This window comes from Electrophorus electricus, chromosome 15, assembly GCF_041902795.1.
Source record: "Electrophorus electricus isolate QZ-2024a chromosome 15, ASM4190279v1, whole genome shotgun sequence".
Lineage (NCBI taxonomy): Eukaryota > Metazoa > Chordata > Actinopteri > Gymnotiformes > Gymnotidae > Electrophorus > Electrophorus electricus.
In genome coordinates this window covers 6,655,591-6,674,413 of record NC_137511.1, presented here as the reverse complement: position 1 = coordinate 6,674,413, position 18,823 = coordinate 6,655,591, and the positions used below count along the sequence as shown (strand labels likewise).

Below are 18,823 nucleotides of genomic sequence, written 5' to 3'. Positions count from 1 at the left end.
GCATCCCCGTATTTGTATAATGGCAATAGAACTGAATTGAATCAAAATTCCCCCAATGAGAAAAAAAAAAGGAAAGAGAGTATGTCTGTGAGCAAAAAGCAGCCAAGAGTCATTTCAGAATTCAAAAGTTTCAAATCATATTTATCCCAAAGGATTCTTGAGTTCTTGTCTTAAAACTACAGCATGCATGGGTTAGACCCTGTCCAGCAGGCTACAGCTTGATTAAAATAAGGCACCTAGAACTGTAGCTAGATATCAAAACACCTGTATGTCAAATCCTTGCACTGGCTAATTGTGTCTTTAGGAATAATCACATCTTCTCATAGTTCTGGATACCTATCTAAATAAGTCCCAGTTTGATCTCCTAGATCATCACATACTGATTATTGTAATGCTACAAAACACAAAAAAACAGTTTAATTTACAAATGTTAATTTAATTTACATTTACAGTTTAATGCACCACTAATTTAAAAAACTCCACCTTTTTGATAGTTACAACAGATTAAATACAATACCCTGGTAAAGAAAAACAAATGTATAGGTCACAGAAACACAGCAATTGAAGGATTACTGAGACGAAGACCTTTAGTATACTGCAAATTGTTTAAACTTGTATGATATTCAAAAACATCGTGACCAGTCCAATCACGATAAACTAATCCATGGGTGAACTGCAACAAAGTATCACTGGATTTAAAACCCCAGACAGCAGAGTCGCAGCATGGCCAATGAGTCTAAATGATCAAGAGTCATCCATTACCTTGAAGACTAGGAGCAGATTGCTAAGCAGGTGCAGAGGGACCACGATGACAGCAGCGCAACAGGGAAGCTTGGACAATGGTGCAACACAACCTTGAATGTGTAAAATAGGGGAAAATAAGTTTCCTAAGGAATAAAGTTTTTGAATCAACCATGACAGCAGTTCCTCCATTCATGTTCAGCACTATGGAACAGCCAGACATGTTTCTTTGCACATTATAGTTCCCTAATTTACACACCCTCTTACCTGGACATGCCTAATGATCTATTCTCTTGTTCTGCTGAGGTACACCTACCCCTGATGTCATGATGTTACTGTGCCTCAACCCATCTCAGCTGTCATGGCTACTCCCACGACCCCTGGTGTCCCCTGCTGTAGCCCACCACACCTCCACCCAAGCCAAATTACTTCTCTGTTGCCCTTGATGGATGTTCTCTTGTGAGATGGGTTTTGGACACACACACCATCAGGACAAGACTAGGACTTCTAGAAAACCAGACTAGACATTAATTGCTTTTTTTTTTTCATTTTATTATTATTTATTTATTTTTCTCTTAAAATTGTTACTATTGTGGCGACCGTTGTCAGCCAGAGGAGGACGGGTCCCCCCTTTGAGTCTTGGTTCCTCTCAAGGTTTCCTCCTCATGCTCTAGGGAGTTTTTTTCTTGCCACTGTCACCCTCGACTTACTCACTGGCGGCTTGGACTTGGACATTTGTTAAGCTGCTTTGTGACAACATCTGTTGTAAAAAGCGCTATATAAATAAATTTGATTTGGTTTGATTTGAATAGGCTTCGGGTTCTATCATCTGAAGTCTATCTGACAGTCACAAATACATTCTGACAACTTTGTCACCCATTGTATGTATGACTAAATGCTGAGAGAGGGGAGGAGAGGAGAGCAGAGGAGAGGAGTGAGGGATGAAGGGAAAATTTGAGAGTGTGCAAGAGAGGGAGAGATGGAGTTATGATTAGGTAGGTGAATGATTTTACCCCCCCCCCCAAAAAAAAAAAAAACCTTCTGATCAGATCAAATGAGCACAGTGTGTGAGATTAGTCTGGGTGCAAGGGGACTGGCAACTCAGTGAAGCTTCCTCTCTCAGCTCTGGATCCACAGCTACAGAATCTGCACATTGATTGTCATCTATACCCTCCCATCATCCTCCATGATGATATAACCACACTACCATGGAGTCCGGAGTACAAGGTGGAGTCTACTCAATTACAGACTTGGGAAGAGAGTATTGCCAAACTTGCCCATACAGCTGAACATAAACCAAAGCAGATTAAAATGGTTCTATAGCCCACTTAGTTTACATGAATCATATATTAATAAAACGCCCACCTTTCAAGGCAGAGTAACACCTCAATTCTCTGTTATGCAAAAAAAGCTCCATTCCTGTTCTAAACATAGGTATCCTAAAAAACATCACATCCATTGAAGATTTCAGCATGAAAGTAAACATTAAATTCACTTCCTTTCTGGTGATGCATCTTGGCCGCTGCCTGTACATTAGTCTTTAATAATGCCTTCTGGTGTCCTTTGAAGTTGAATCTCAAGAGGCAGTTCGCCTTCATCAGGAGCGTTTGAAGATCTGGCTCACCTGTTGGGCTCTAATACCCACCACCCACTACCACCCTGCACTCTCACTCTCTCCCAGAGCTCTCATTGCACTGAATCACACAGATCTAGCAGTGCTCTTAATATCACTCTGCCATTTCCAGGGATTGCTTATCTATGGGAAATAGTGCAATTACTTTGGACTTGATTCAGTCTCTAATAATACACTTGGTCTCAGCACTCACGGACAGATAAAGAGAAGCTCTCTTTATAAGGTTCAAGTCGGTCAGATTTGAATGATTCAGTAACCCCAGCAATGCTCAAGCTGATTGTCCTTATTTCAGTGACTGGGAGGTATGGGGAGATAATACTCTCAGAGATCTAAGATTGAGACGGTGTGTTTGTGTGTTTTAACCCTTTAAGGAACAAGTGCTGCTTCTCCCCGAATGGTCTCTGCAGTGCTTTTCTTCTGTGCATGAGCATTGTAACATGAGCTACGAAGCTCTGCATATTCAGTGGATAATAAACAGGAAACAAGCTGTGTTTATGGTGTTTATGAACTTCACCCTTTTTGACTATTTTCAGTCACTGACAAGTAGAAAATAAATATAAATATGTTACGGTTAGTCCCTCCCAGCTTCCATGTTCCATGTTTTCCCTGTCTTGTGTATTTTAGTTCCATTTCGTTTTCTCTGCCCCTCGTTTCTACCTTGTTAAGTTCATGTATTTAAACCATGTCTGAGTCCATGTTTTTGCTGTTCATTGCGTTTATGTGTTTGGTGAATGTTTTTGTAAGCCCGTATATGCATATATTTAAGTTTGTACTCCATGTCTTTGTGTTTAAGCTGGCCTTTGTGTTTCCTAGCCTTTGTTATAGCCTGCTTCCCGATTGCCTTCCTGTGTTTTGTTTGTTTGATCACGTATCCCCGTAATCTCCGTATTGGCTCTATGACCCTGGACTGCTATAATGACACTGGATTTGCCCCTAATAATTCTTGCTCTTCTCCACACATGCATCCCCCTCCTCACCGCTCACCGTTAAAATTTTTTCATAAATGCTTATCTTTCATGGATTAGGAAAAGTTTTTAAGGCAACATTTTGTAGTCCACATGTACTGAGAACTTATGCTACAATAACACTGTTCATCAATAACACTGAGGATCTCCAGGGTAAAATAATGTCAAATTTGGTAATCCATAAATTCCTTTTTAATAATGCTGTCAGTCCTAAATCTATGGGTTCTTGCTGAGTTTGTAAGAAGTAAGCAGTTTATTTCACTTATATTCAAACACCTGTATTAACCTTTACTATGCCATCTCTGTAAGATATAATACATTAATAAACAATAATATGCTATTTATTGAGATAACAATAGGCTTGTAATTCACTTGCAAAGCTTCTACTGTTACATATTTGTAACAATATATTGTGATGACTAGTGTCTAACTGTCACAACAAGTATGTAAGCACAGCTAGGTTCTGGAAGTATTTCAAGAAGGTACATGCACCTGAAAAGCAATTTCTCCTTTTTCCTGCTGGGTATCCTTCAAATTCCCCAAAAGGGAATTTGATAATTATATGCCAAATAAGCATCTTATAAAGCTCTAGTTATGTGGTCTGCGTGTGTCATGTCAAAACACTCAACACCACCACAGGTACATATTTCCAAGCTTCCAAGCATGTGCCAAAGGATGACAGCAAGAACAACAGCAACTTCTTTCATCTATAAGTACAGCAAAAACAGCCAAGGGCGGGCTTGAGCCTTCTCCACACTTACTTGCTTCTAGGATGCATCGATGGTGGTAATGCATGCACAAATATTTGTAGAGCCTTGGGCTGAAAATCAATGGATCACAGAGGCTAAGTTTAGCTGAGGGATGTAAGCACGACCCTGGCCACAGTTTGAGCTCTGACTGAGGGTGTTTCCATGGGACACAGTTTGAGCTCTGACCGAGGGTGCTTCCGTGGGACACACTCTGAACTCTGACCGAGGGTGCTTCTGTTGGACACACTCTGAACTCTGACCGAGGGTGCTTCTGTGGGACACACTCTGAACTCTGACCGAGGGTGCTTCTGTGGGACACACTCTGAACTCTGACTGAGGGAGCTTCAATGGGCCACGGCAGTGCAGCTCATATATGAAGTAGAAAAACAATGGATGACATTTGATGCCTAATTTCATACAAAGATGTATTACTGTTTAAATGAATAAGGATAAAATGAGGCTGGAAATTTTTTTACATTTATAATAAAGCACATGGATAACTAACATTCCCTTGAAACAGCAATATTAAATAATAATAGATATTTGTATCGCAAAGCTGAAATTAATATTTTACAGTGAAATAATTTAATAATTTAATATAAATCAAAAACAAACCCAAACTACACATGCGTATTCAAGGCATTCTTAGGCTGCTGAGAGAGAGAGAAGCCTGGGAGGCTAAATGCTCCACAGTCACAGAACATGGCAGTCCTAATTAATGGAATAAAAGGCAAGACTGCAGATCAATATATAGGCAGCTTCATGGTCTCCATAGCAACAGATTCTCCTACAGACACCTGAACAAGAGAATATTATTATAATCGGTAAATAATAATAATAAAAAAAAACAGGACAAGATGCATGGAAAATTTGATCAAAAGGAGTTTGCCTGTGGGATGGATTTGTTTAATGTGGATTCCAGCTGTACCAAGTTCCACAGTGATATCTGGACCTGATGCAATTTCACAGTGGAATCGAGTATTTGAGAATTTGAGTGGTGCCACACACCACACATAGATGGAAACTGCCTACAGGCAGTACCAGGTGGCACTGGCTGCTCATCAACTTTGTGTCATGGTTAGACAGTTATATTATTCCTTAGAAGGAAAGAAACATCTATATGATGTGCCTTCTTTCCTTCTTTAAAGGCAAGTTAGCTTCCAATGTGGGGGTGCAGAGGGTAGGAGTATGGCACAGACCCGCTCATCTGAGAAACCATCCCTTAACTCGTGAGCTATTGAGGGAACATGGGGGAAATAAAGGAAAAATCTTACTAGGACAACATACGGACCTCAAAGATTCTTCAGAGAGATTAAATCCTCACAGCCTTTTGGCTGTTACAGTGACAATTTCCACAGAGGTGTGCTTAATAAGTGAAACAAGCAACTAAAGTAATGCCATACATCAACAGGCAGTATCTGAACTCAATAACATTGAAAAATAACCCCCAATCTAATATCTGAAAGGCTCAACATTTAAAATCAAGCTTTAAAAGTGTAGCTGAAGCACTTCTCTAGACAAAAGTCTGAGTAACAGCAGGAAAGAAGCCATTTCTTTCTTTTTAGTCAGATCTAAACCAACAGTAGGAATACCACTGTCATCTAATTCATTGTGATCATATACTGTGGAAAATAATTTATTACAATTATTTTTTTTAAATCTTGAAAAAATAATCCCTCTGACAGAAGTGAAGTAGACTCTCATGGGCTGTTGTCGGGGGCTGGTGGTGAACGACTGATGGACTGGAGGCAGAGGAGTTCTGAGGCACCATTTCACCTACAATCTGAGTCACACAGAGGTTGGAAATGGAGAGCGCTGCCACAGGCCAGTCCATCGGGAGAGAAGCCATTACCAGTACCCAGTCATTTTATGGCTCCAACTATTACCATTTTACCAATAATCCCAAAATGACCTCAGCAGGACACATGTTACAAAATCTGAGCTGCTGGAACACATGATTACAATATACACAGAAGGAGAGTGTGATTTATATACTATACTACTATATTATATATTTTCTCCCTTAGATTGAGCAGCTCAAGATAATCGAGGTTGCCCTGTGGAATATTTAATATTCCACATATACACACAAAATGAACACACGTAAATATCTGGATGCATTGAATGTATGACATTAAATTGTATGACTTAAATGTATGAATGTATGAACTAAAGTTAAATATAATTAAGGTTTACAAACTGTGACCACAAATGTTAGTCAGCAGGTATATGTGTAGGTGCCTGTCTGCGTGTGGAAAAAACCCACGCTGCTGCTTGTCAGTCACACCCACCACCATCACCATACTCTTCCTCCCTCTTCTTCCTCTCCCACTTCCTACCAGTTTCTCTACAAACACCTACACAGACAGGTATTCAATACAGACGCACACATACACATATACACACACTTGCATGCACGAAGACAGATTATAGAGAACATACATACTCCCTATCTACGCCTGTCTTTCAGATTAAAGACGCCTTGATGTGGGTGCTAATGAGAGAACTACACAGAGGACTCTCTCCTCTATGTATTGTCTGTGCACATGGCGTCTCCTGCAGAAACTCCTCCAGATGGACTTCACATGCCACATCCGATACCATGCCATTAGCAGACATAAAGCAGGCCCATGCTTTACAGACTGCTATACCACTACTGAGCAGATGAGAATATTCATTTATGTAATGTGTTCATCATGATTGGCTGGATGTATTGCAATGTTGCAAGGAAAGTCATGAGGAAGACAATAAAGCCCTAAACATACATGCAGTAATCACTCATGTATGGTAGATGCAGGTATACACATGCATGTACCATACATGTAATATGAAATATTACAGTTCAAATCCCACATGATCATTGCAGCAATAATTAGGTACAGAAGCACTGTTAGAAGTAAAACGTATGTGAATCATCAAAAAGACAGTGAGCTATAAACCAAGCCATATAGACAGCATGTCGTAAGAATGGTCTCTCATGCTGTTAGAATACAGATTCATCCAAACCATAAATCTATTTTTAACCTGCAGATGTTTAAACCTTTGTTTACAACCTGATGTGCAACTTATTTTGACACAGAAGGAACATTATGAAAAAACTAAATTTAAATTGGGATAAAAAGGTTGACTACTAAATAAAAGATCAACAAAGAAACAAATCAATGACAAGGAAGAAATAAGTGACACCCTGTCCAACCACTCTTATAGGAAACTGCTCTATATAAAATAATTCTGTTCAATCTACAGACACAGAACTCATGTGTTGCCACCCACACAAAATCTTCTAAATTAATAGGACAGCTTCACCATGGAAACAAAGCATTCTTTCCCTTTAGGACCAATCACACTCTCTCTCACACTCTCTCTCACACTCTCTCACACACTCTCTCACACACTCTCTCACACACACACACACACATACATGGAGGCAAACACACACCCAAGCCCCAGATGCCTTCTTGTCCTGCAGTCTTCCTCCCCATTTAAATGACAGATTGGAGATGTAGGCTACCAACAGACCTGTGAAAACACAGAAGAATCATTAATACCCTGCAAGCCATTCTGCATTTCCTCTTGAGCTAGGAAAAAAATGGTGAGAAAGAGGTGGAAAAAATGTGGAATAGGGAGCCAAGTGAACCTTTTATGTGCTATCAGGTCATTCCCCAGATACAAGCGGGATTAGAAGTAGTACAGTTGGGCACAGTTGAAACAGACAGAAAGATGAAAACCTCCATAGAAGAAAAGCCCAAAATCCATGTCATGGCCAGATCAAGTGAAGAAATTAGAAGGTGCGATGGCGTTTTGTCTGGTGCATTCAGATCCATACTCCTCATCCTCAAGCACTATTTAAATACCACATTGAAAACCGATAGTGACAAACTCACTGATGAACACTGACTTGTTTTTTTCTTTAGGTGAAAAACACAGCTTTGTCTCAAATGTACAGCACTTCCCAAAAAGAGTGAGCAAAACTTGAGGGAGCTCAGGAGACTGAAGAAAAGGGAGAGAAATAGAGAGAGAAGGCTAGAGAGCAGCTCTAGATTCAGAATGATTTATTCTCTCAGCATCTTTAATTAATGTCTAGGTAAGGAAACAAACACTCTCTGTGATCTAAAAACAGTGCTGATGAAAACACTAAAATATCAGAATGGGCAGTTTAGGCATAGAACATATGTCCTGGGACATATGAATTAATGATGTCAGTAGGATAAGCTTAGCGCTGCTAGAAGAACTACTAGCTACCTCTGGCTTGCAGGCCAGGAAATGTTGCTTAGAGTTGCATGAGAAGTCCAGTGGTGACCATCACACATATCCCTTCCCTCCCTTCACTTATCTTCTCTTTCGCTGGCCATGACCAACTAAGCACATCCACAACCTCCCAAACAACACTGTTTAAAATAAGCTCCCTGTTATGAGCTCAAACATCAACCACAAGAGGGAGGGTATGAAGTGAGACCTGCACAGAGTTGCTGAGTGTGCCCACACAGAGCTCCAGATTTCATATAGAGTCATTGCATGTGCCCAGCAGCTCCACCTAAACCTGGTGACAGATTTTCTTTTTCAAGGTGCACCCAAAACGAGTCCTAGAGATCTACTGCCCTGCACAGTTTAATTCCAACAGACCTGGATCTAAAATTCAGGTTCTATTGAAGGCTGTGATTAACTGCAGTAATTGTTTTGGATTAGAGTTGGAAGTAACTCTGCAGGGAGGCCCCCTGCCAGCTCCTGAGCTGGGTAGCCCTGCTCTGGCTTGACACAAACCGGAAAAATGGAGAGGAAATCTGCCCAACTAGTAGGCAACCTATAAGTAAGGGCAATCAAACAATGAGAACGATGACCAAATAAAACAATCACAGTTTTTCTTTCATTGTCTCAGCATGTATCAACTGCAGCAATCTGGATTTGGGCAGAGAGGTATAGACCTGCTACAGTTTCCTTGTGGGAATTAGCAGAGTACATTCTGATATAAGGTAATCATGTGAAAGGACCCAAAAACACTCACCAAGCACTACAATTATTACCTCCTGTCTTTATCATCTAATTGCATCTATTTACACTATAGAAAATGAAGGGCAAAAAAAGCTTTTTTCCATGTTTGCTTTCACTGACAATAAAGAAACCTTGAACAACAGTCTTTCACTCCAAATGTAAAATTGGCAAGGTTTTGCAGCAGTTAAATCATTCAGCACTTGCTTCAAGGCTGTACTGGAGGACAATGTTGAGTTCTTCAAGTGATTTTAAATTCCAAAGGTAGTGAGGAGGTGAGATATTAAAAATAACAACTTCAGGCAGTGCCGTACATGGATAGATTAGCAGAATGTTTTACAAAATAATCAATTATAGCTCAACATAATACACATACTTGATATAATGAATTCTTTTGTAACATATGTTCTGCAGTCAGAAAATTTAGCGAGGGGGAAAAAACCATTCAAATTTAAAATCATTCCATCTTCAAGCACCATTACCTCAATAGCTGTGTCCAATCTGTGCTGCTGAGCCAAGGGGGCTTTCTATCTCCAATGCAACCACTTCATTACAATCAACATTACAACACAACACACTTGAGCAGTGGGAACACAAGCGCAGGTGGAGAGAGGCATCTCAACACGCAAGTCACGCCTGTCAGTCAAGAGGGCACAGGTTCGGCCATATTGTGATTTGATCCATATTCATGCCCCCAAAATCCATACGACCTCATATAATGGGGGCAGTGGAGGTGCAATTATTTCCTGCCAACGGAGGCGTAAGATTTATGGGTGGTGGCTGCTCCCATATTTAAACATATTAATTCAGAGCCGTTTGCGGTCCGTTCATTGCTCTTCTCACTTCATGATGCCGGGCGTCATTATGTGCCGTGATGGCTGAGTACAGCTCCCAGTGCGCAGAGTGCTGGGTCCAGTGGCTCTGTGACTGACAGTGCTCTTAATGAGAGCAGAGAGGCACGGCGGCATGGCCGGCATCTGAAGAGGGCCCCGGAACAGAAGCGCTGTGCGTTGCCGTGGGCAACCGGCCCGCCAATGTGCCAGCAGACGGCCCTCAGCTGCAGGACTGTGTTTTGACGTTCTGCATTCGTCAGTGCAGTTCTGCATTTACTGGTTTAGATGAACAGATCTCAAAATTTTACATCAAAAGCAAAGAAAAAACAACACAGAGCAATGCTACATAAAAGCACTCATCATATGTATTGATAATTGTATGTGAACTTTTTAAATGGAGGAAAAATAGCGAAACTTCAAAGTGTGAAGCTATAGGTTCCGAGGATTAATGAAATCATTTTGTATGGATTCTGTTAGCAGGCACCTCACAGTGGTAAATTCATATGTCAGAGGGAGGCTACATAACCCTTTGGCCCCAATACCAGCATCCCTTAGCTGGTTATGAACTGAAGTGTGTGTAAATTCTGAGAGTCATGAGATAATTCATGCCAATTTTTAAAGAATTATATATAATCTAGATAGGAAAAATCAAGGCCAAATCAAGAAGCTAAAAAACAGCATCATAATGTTAATATTATATTTCTACTTGCATCTCAGAGTCCACACAGTTGAAAATAGAACCATGAACACGTAAGTTTTCTTTAATCATCTTAGTCAAATATAACCAGGGCATCCATTTAGTAGTCCGGTTATGCTTACCCAGCTACTGCCTTACTAGTGATTTGACACCAATGACTAATGCATTGCTACTGGGAGTACTCTATTGCCTTTTCCAAATACTGTTTAATAATTTATCAATATGCAAATATTTCAGAATTTCATGGCTTTAAAAAAATTGTATGACTAAGAGGTTTATATTCTCTACACATGTATGGTTTTTGTGCAGTACCAAATCAAATACTCTAAGGCTGAAGAATTCAGATGGACTATAGGAACGGAGCTGCATAGACTGGTACAATGTTGACTGTAGATGACTGTAATATAATTATTATAGAATTTTAATGAATTAATTAGCACTATCTTTGAAACATGCAGGCTGGAAAATCCATAATGTATTTTTCCCCCTATTATTGCTATTCCATTTAAATAATATAAAAACAACACATAGTATATAAAACCTGCAGAATTACAGAGTACACCGTGCAGGCAGGATTACTTGTTTTCCCATTCAAGGTTCATGGCTTTCGATAAATACATGGCAGATTCAACTTAACACTTTCTCACTTCCTTCCATCTAAAAGCAAAGTCCTTCATAGTCCATTAATTCCTCCTGTATGGAGAAGGTCAGTGTGGGACAGGCCTGGGGAGCCATAAAGGCCCCGTGCTCAGAGCGGCCACCAGTCTGCCTGCCAGCCAGCAGACACACAGCGGCAGATACCAAGCACACACACTTCATTTCAACTCAATTTCATTTCCTGCTTGAGTGCACATTTTGTGCTTTTCATTTCAAGCGTAAAGAAACGTTACGTTTATTTTCCATTTAATTTGAGCTGTTTTGGCATCTAAATGAAAGGCTTTCAGCTTGAGCCCTGTCAGTATTTACGAAGGGGACTTGTGATATTTACACGGCCAGTCTATCCTGACAGCATGCAGCCATAGAACACAACGGCAGACTGTGCCTGAGAGAAAGGTGGACAGTCTCTTTTGTTTTATTTCTCTCCTTCTCAATTATCTGTAGATGTATCTGTCACTTTGTGTCTCTGTTGATCTCCTCACTTAATCTCATCACTCCTCTGTCTCTCTTTCCCTATATCAGTCCACAGGCTGTGCTCGCATCACTGTATTTCATTATAGCCATCTTTCTCTCTGCCAACCATGAGCTAGAATTCTGGAACACATGCTTGTCAGCACTTCTGCCTAATGGTGTGGACACTAGACTGTTTTTAATCTTCCTATCTTAAGCTATTTCACTTGTCGGTCTGTCAGCATGGTGCCAAGTCTCCTTTCAAAATGTATTAAACCAGCAGGACTGTAGGGAGAAGAAGAAGACAACAGAATGCTCACAAATTTTCTAAATATGTAAGACAAAATTTTTTTAATGTTTTCTTGTCACTAGAGTTTTAAGTAATTAAATGCAATTTAATGGTATCAAAATATCAGACAAAATATATGCCTGCACACACCAGCAAAACAATGTCTGGTATCTGTTTTCACATTTGCCTTGGCAGAATGCATTTTCTAAAGCTTGCAGTACAGGTATTCATTGGATCTTCCTGATAAATACTGAGCATCTCTTCCACTACCATGAGAAAAAAGAAAGCCAAGATTTTGGCTCACATAACATAGGCAATAGAGGATTATGAGTTTTCAATGCTGTAAAATGATTTTCTAATAGTAAACACATTTGATTTTTGTGAAACCTCCACCAAAGGATGGTGAAAACTGAGTAATCGCAGTGGAAATCACAGGCTGTTATGGCTTCATTCTCACACTGCAGATTTTTTGCACTTAAATGCCAGGCTCAGGTTTTTCAAATACAAACACACCAGGTTATTTTGGCATAGCGCCAAAGCAAGGTTCCCTGGTTGTCATGGATACCTTAAACACATGCATGTGAACAAGCAAACATAACACCATATTTTTCATATTGTTAAACTGAATCTGCTCTGATAGAAAAAGAATCATAAAAGACAGATTTCTAATGCAAAGTTGGAGTGAGTTACTAAAGTGTACATACAACACTTTACACTTCAGGTCACAGTCATTTCACTTTACACTACAAACTTACAGTTCAAGTAGAAAATAAAGTGCTAAGGCACATGCTGTCTGTTTCACTAATTACAAGCAGACCTAGTCACTCTCTCCTCAGTATTTTATTAGTAACTCCTTTTGAAACAGTTTGCATTTAATGCGCAATTTGTTAACACAAGCCTCAAAAGGTGTTCAGAGTCTGCAAAAGGGTGCCTGCTGTTGGCATTCCAACACTCACATGTCCTGGCACTGGCCAAGGAGGGTAGTCATGATTAGAGGGAGGGGCCCCTCAGCTGATTGGCTGGCATAGGAGGAGTTAGTCTGAAGAAATTCTCTCTGTGTTAAAAACAAACAAACAAACAACCACCAAAAAACCTCTCAAAAAGCCCCCCCCCCACCCTCAAACACATGGATGATAACATCTGCTATACATGCCAGCAGTCTGAGACAATGCCATTATTACTGTTTCATGCATGGCTTTGTGCAAGTCTTAACAACTAAACACTATCCATGTCTGATTAAAGCAAAGCTTTGATTGATAGCAGAAGCCTCAAAGGGAAAATATGACTTAAAGTTGAGTTATGTGTAGGAAAAGCCAAAAGATAATATGGTAGGAGAGGAAGGGAAAACAGTGTGAACTGTGTTCTTGATGGAGTCATCAAGCTGAGGAAGGAGATGGAATAGTGAGGAAAATTAAGTTTTCCTCCACAATTCACTGCTGGAGAGTCCTGCTTACACTAGCTAGAGTCTTATTACTTTTTTATGGGCAGCAGGGAAAACCAATTAACTCAACAGCTGGAGTGAGAAGAGACCCACGAGAAGGGTGTCCTGGGGGTATTTCTAGTGACAGGATTTGTTGATACATGACTGAATCATCTACTACAACACAGATCTGCTCAAAATAACAATAAAATAAAGATAATTTGAGGCTCATTTAAATAATTACTTATTTTTACTTAAATGATTTTAAAAGGTCACGTAGTAATATGATCTGCAAAACTCTAGTATTCAGTAGGGGCTGTGGGAGATAGAAACAAGTATTTGTTTCAAATTGCCCCAGAAAAAAAAGAATTTATTTCTATGGTTGTGCATTCTATTCTGCTGCAAGTTGTGAGTTCCGTCACTACAGTTGTAAAAGTTTAACCCTTTGCAACATAAAAAACTATTATCAAATCTTTATTAAAAAGTCAGAATAATAGCTTAAATGAGACATCTTTTTTACATACAACATTTTAAATTGCCATATTTATTGAACAACTGGTTTACATAATCAAGGACATCAATTGAAGATGATGCATGTAAACCTCTAATATAATGACTTCTTAAAGAGAGTAACTGTAGTCAGGAATATCAGTTAGTTCAGATGTAGGTTTAATCCACATTCCAAGAGAGTCAAGAATGGCACAAGCAAAATACATTTTTGAGGATCTTGGAAGGACCTTCATAAGACTAGAAAGGGTCAAAAAATTATTTCTAAACATTCCACATTCAATAGTCAGGCAGATGAATTAGAGGTGGACATCCTACAAAGACCGGTGAACACTCTGCACAAAATTCTCACAAAGGACAATGAACTACAGAGTGACAGAAACAAATAAGAGGCATTAACACCAAGCCCTCATCCCAACTATGATGTATGGCAGAAGGAATAATACGAATTTAATGAATGAATTCCAGATTGTCTAAGAGAATTCGACAACAGAATGAAAGATCAAGAGTCTGTGACCTGAAACTCCAAAAATGTTGTGTCATGACTGTGACCCAAAACAGGACTAAATTAATGACAAAGGTTTAAACTGATAAAATTACATATTTTAGTATTACCAAGTAGAGCCCTGATTTTTATTTTAATAAAAATAATTTTATCTAAAACAAGCAGTAATACATCCAAAAATATTAGATAAAATGGAAACAAGTTTATTTAGAGGAATGAGCCAAAAATTGTCTCCAACTGTTGTACTGAATTGTTGCAGAAGGTATTTAGTTGAGGTTACAGACAATATAGGAGATTACTAGTTACTAAATTCACATATCTTTTTCTTCAAGTACCTATGACTGCTTAAAGTGTTTTTCTACCATAACATTGTATATTTTTTAAAAATAAACTTGTGTTTATGACCTAGAAGAACACCCGGTGACATTTTAGGAGTCATTCGTACAGAAAATCAGATAATTCCAAAGAGTTCACAAATTGTTTCTCAGAACTGTGTACAGCATAATCTTCAGAGTGAATACATAACAGCTGCATTTTAATTTATTGCAACTGCTTTTTAATGGCAGGCTGCAGATATTCTATCATATAAGCATAGCAGACGTGGCAAGCCTATGGACAATAATGGAGCCGAGATATGGTTGTGGTATAGGCGAACCTGAATAACTCAGTTCTGGATGCCTGCCTCAATACTCACTCTAACGTGGTGAGCACTAGGCTAGGAGGACCCTTTTTTTTTTTGACAAGTTCCTTGCATGAGTCCAAGTACAAAGCCCAATTCTTACCATTAATCACTACTAAAGTTTAAAAGAGTCTCCCTTAGCTCCCAAATGGCGACTCATTTCAGAGCAGTGAACTTGAAGGGAGAGGTGACTTTTTGGATTCCACTGCAAACCATGTGGGAGGAGAAAGAATGAGGATTCAAAGGATGATGAAAATTCACACTCCTTTTATCCTCTGAGGAGGCTGCTTCCCACATAGTACCATGATTTCTCAAAGATGGATTTTGCCATGCGCAGCTTTATATGCCTATATAAACATCTGGCATTGCATGATTTTTAAAATGACTTCCAGATGGTAAATTCAAAGCTTTCATAAAACACATTTAATTTCAATTAGTGTTAGTCATTGTGAACTGCAATTTTGTGCACTGCAATTTAACTGCAAGTTTGTAAGTGCTTTTCCCTGATTGAGACTCCATGTGTTTGATGGTTTCGGCTGGCAGTCTGCTGGCAGTCAGTAGAGATGTTATAATGATCTTCATAATAACAAATATGAAGACCTGTTGGAGAAGCTTGAGGACCTCTTCAAGACTACCAGGTAGGGCTGCTGCTCACAGCTGGATGGACTTGAAAAGAATGCAGCATGCATAGCAAGCATTTGATGTCACCATGACCGTCCCAAATTAAGCAGTAACTGAAGGGGGAGAGAGATAAGGTATGGTGAGTGCATAAAGTTGTGCAGACAAATGGGAGCAGGAGAATCTTTTGAAGATTCAATGACAAAATGAAAAAAACACACCTCTAACAAGGGCTCTGTAAATCAGTAGAGAACAGACAGCAAGTATAAATAAGAAGAGGAAACCCCAAAGGAGAATATGAGAGCAGGACAGTCAGCTGGGCTCATGAAACGGTTGCCTGTAAAATGCTCCTTTTGCTGGAAGTCGTCCATGTTCAGTTGCCGATCTCTCTGAGCTACACTATCATTAGCCAGATAACAGAGGCCAGGATCCATGGCAAAATTCCTCACTCTCCAAATAAAGGTAGAGATATAACTTTACAATGAAGTTGAGTAGATGCTCTAAAATAACTTCAGAATCCTCACTATGCCCTTGCATCGATTAAAAAAAAAAAGTCCCATACAGGTCTGAAGACCCATGGCTGATAACAGGTTATAGACTTGGCTGAACGAAGAACACTTTTCCATTAATTTCATATACACTATGTAGTTTGAACTCACTAAACCTTTTGAAGCACTACTAAATTACATGCAGGAATAGTGGTGAAAATTTACTGGTCAGAAGAAGTGCATTTGAAGGTCTATCATAAGTAAGGCTTATAGGCTGAAACATGGGTTGAATGCCATGTAGCATGTCTGAAGGAGCAACACTGAACCAGTGTTCTAGCAAAACTTCACCCAGCACAGGCAGTATGAAGACATGGCTGTCCTTGTCACTGACTAAAGCCCCCACTTATATGCATTCCAGTCCAGTCTAATGATATTCTGAAAAACAAATCTTGTCATTGTTAAATCTACTCTTTCAGATGTGATTTTATAACCCAACCCAGAAACTGCAAGCACAACAGCACAATAAAACAGTTCACATCATATGTAGTTCACATGTTGTTCCACTTTGAATGCCATTTCCCATTTATTTTCTACAGGCTTGCATATTATTTGTATACTTTGGACATTTTCCTGGGAACAAACATCAAAAGGCCATCCAGAGGTTCCCCTGTAACTGCCTCGGTAAACCAAAATACAACTGTGAAGTTCCTGACTCCCATAAGGTTGGTCAAGACTTATAATTCACGTCTCACATCAGTCTATTTTCCTTTCTGCAGAGCTGTGATTTAATAATGTACAATATGAGGGTCCAGAGATGCTGAATTCACATTCAATAAATATTCACTGGAGTGTTGGCCACCATGGACCATCAGCCACAAATGAGAACTTGAGTGAGGGGGGGAAAAAAGGTCCAAAGAAATTGACTGCAGGCACTTATCCACCTAAGAGGAGCTGACAATGGCTTTCATTCTTCTCATGTCTGAGGCATGGCAATGATCAACACCACCAGTGATCCTTCTGCTTTAGGCCCCAGACACCACACTTAAAAGTGTTTAAAGTGTTTAAAGTGCAGAAAGTAAGAAAGAATGAACAAATGAATGAAAGAAAGGGTGACTTGATGAATGGATGGATGGATGGATGAATGAATGAATGAATGAATGAACATACTACAACCACTACATGGCATCAGGTGTACATTTTTGGAATCGGTACCTGCAGAAACAGGTTTGATGCAAATTAAGGATCAAATATGCATAGAAAGTGGAATCATGAGTTCAAACCTAAGAGAGTGAAGACACTGCAGCAGATAAAAGAAAATACAATCAAATCAACACTGTACATGAATTCTGTAACTATATACGCAGGTATATCCAGGCAGCACTGGTTGAAAAGGTACAGAACCTCCCAGAGCTGGAGGTTCTGCTCCTATTCGATGCTATTGTTTCAAACAATTATAACATTTACTTCATTGCAAGACAGCTGACAGTACATGCAGATGCCCAGCTCCAGTCAGGTTTTAATCAGTCCTACTGTATTGACACAATGGAAGTGCGCCACAGAGAAACGACTACTGGATGACATCCCATAACGCTGGCCTTGGGTTGGAGCTGGAGTACGTTTCGTGTCATTGTCAACAGCTCCTGCTTGCAGAAGAGTTATTACTACTGCACAGAGCACTGCCAGGGCCAGAGACAGCAAACTATAGCAGATATTAGTCAATGACACAGTGAAGCTCATCTAAACACTTCAATGTCTGCAGATCCAAAGTGATTAAGTTTCCTGGTGCTTTTTACATATTTATAGGTAGGGCATTATGAAAGCAGGTGAAAATGAACATATTCAAGATCAAATTTTGTTAATTCTACAGTATAAATTTTCATTAATTTAAAATAAATGTAAGAAAAGTCATAAACTGAATACAAACTGAAACCAGCAACTGAAGTTCAAAAACTGCCAAAACAATAAATTGCCCTAAAATGGCCTGACTCTCACTTTAAAATGTTGATCCCATAACTCTTTTCTACTTTTAATGGAAATTGTCACATAATCTACTGTACTAATTGTAAAATCTTTTTAACATTCCTCAAAGTACTAAAAGCACCAAATGACAGCTTCTGACCAGCATGGTGACACTTGCACAGCTGGTATGCAAGAATAAAAGGCTGTTAGTAGTGTGTTGACCGCTGCAGACATGCAGGCCTATAGAGGTACTCATTGTGAGATTCTCAGCACTAATCACAGACAGATGGATTTGGAGACCCAGTGGGATGCAACACAGCTGCAGCTAGTACTGTCCAGAGACACTCAACCATTGTAATCATGGTACAATGGCAATTGAAAGAAAAAAAAAAAAACACTGCGAAAGAAACTGGGTTTTATAAAACACACACACACAGACACACACACAGACACACACCCCATTGGGCTATATCAAAACCTTTTCCCTGTCCAGTGTTTGACCCAACTTCTGACCAGAGCAGATTCTTTTCTAATTCTACTTTTAAATTCTACCACCTGCTTCTCATTCAAAGCAAATATTCTACATAATCTGACTACAACAAAGCCCCTGGCTAAACCTAGGTTTCACAGGGCAGTATGAGAGAGAA

General features: G+C 39.5%; 1 protein-coding gene across 4 annotated transcripts in view; it reads right to left on the bottom strand.

The window, feature by feature from the left end:
• The window catches only part of ndst2b (N-deacetylase/N-sulfotransferase (heparan glucosaminyl) 2b), a 44,467-nt gene that overhangs the window by 20,010 nt on the left and 5,634 nt on the right, over nucleotides 1–18,823 (bottom strand). For 2 of the 4 annotated variants that reach the window (XM_081697459.1, XM_081697458.1), the window contains exons 2-3: nucleotides 15,712–15,845; nucleotides 7,528–7,607 (exon numbers count right to left, since the gene is read on the bottom strand). The exons of 1 other annotated variant lie outside the window; for it this stretch is intronic. The gene's annotated coding sequence lies outside the window, so the exon portion shown is untranslated. The remainder of the gene's footprint in view (nucleotides 1–7,527; nucleotides 7,608–15,711; nucleotides 15,846–18,823) is intronic. One more of the 4 variants, XM_035533373.2, reaches the window with a different exon arrangement.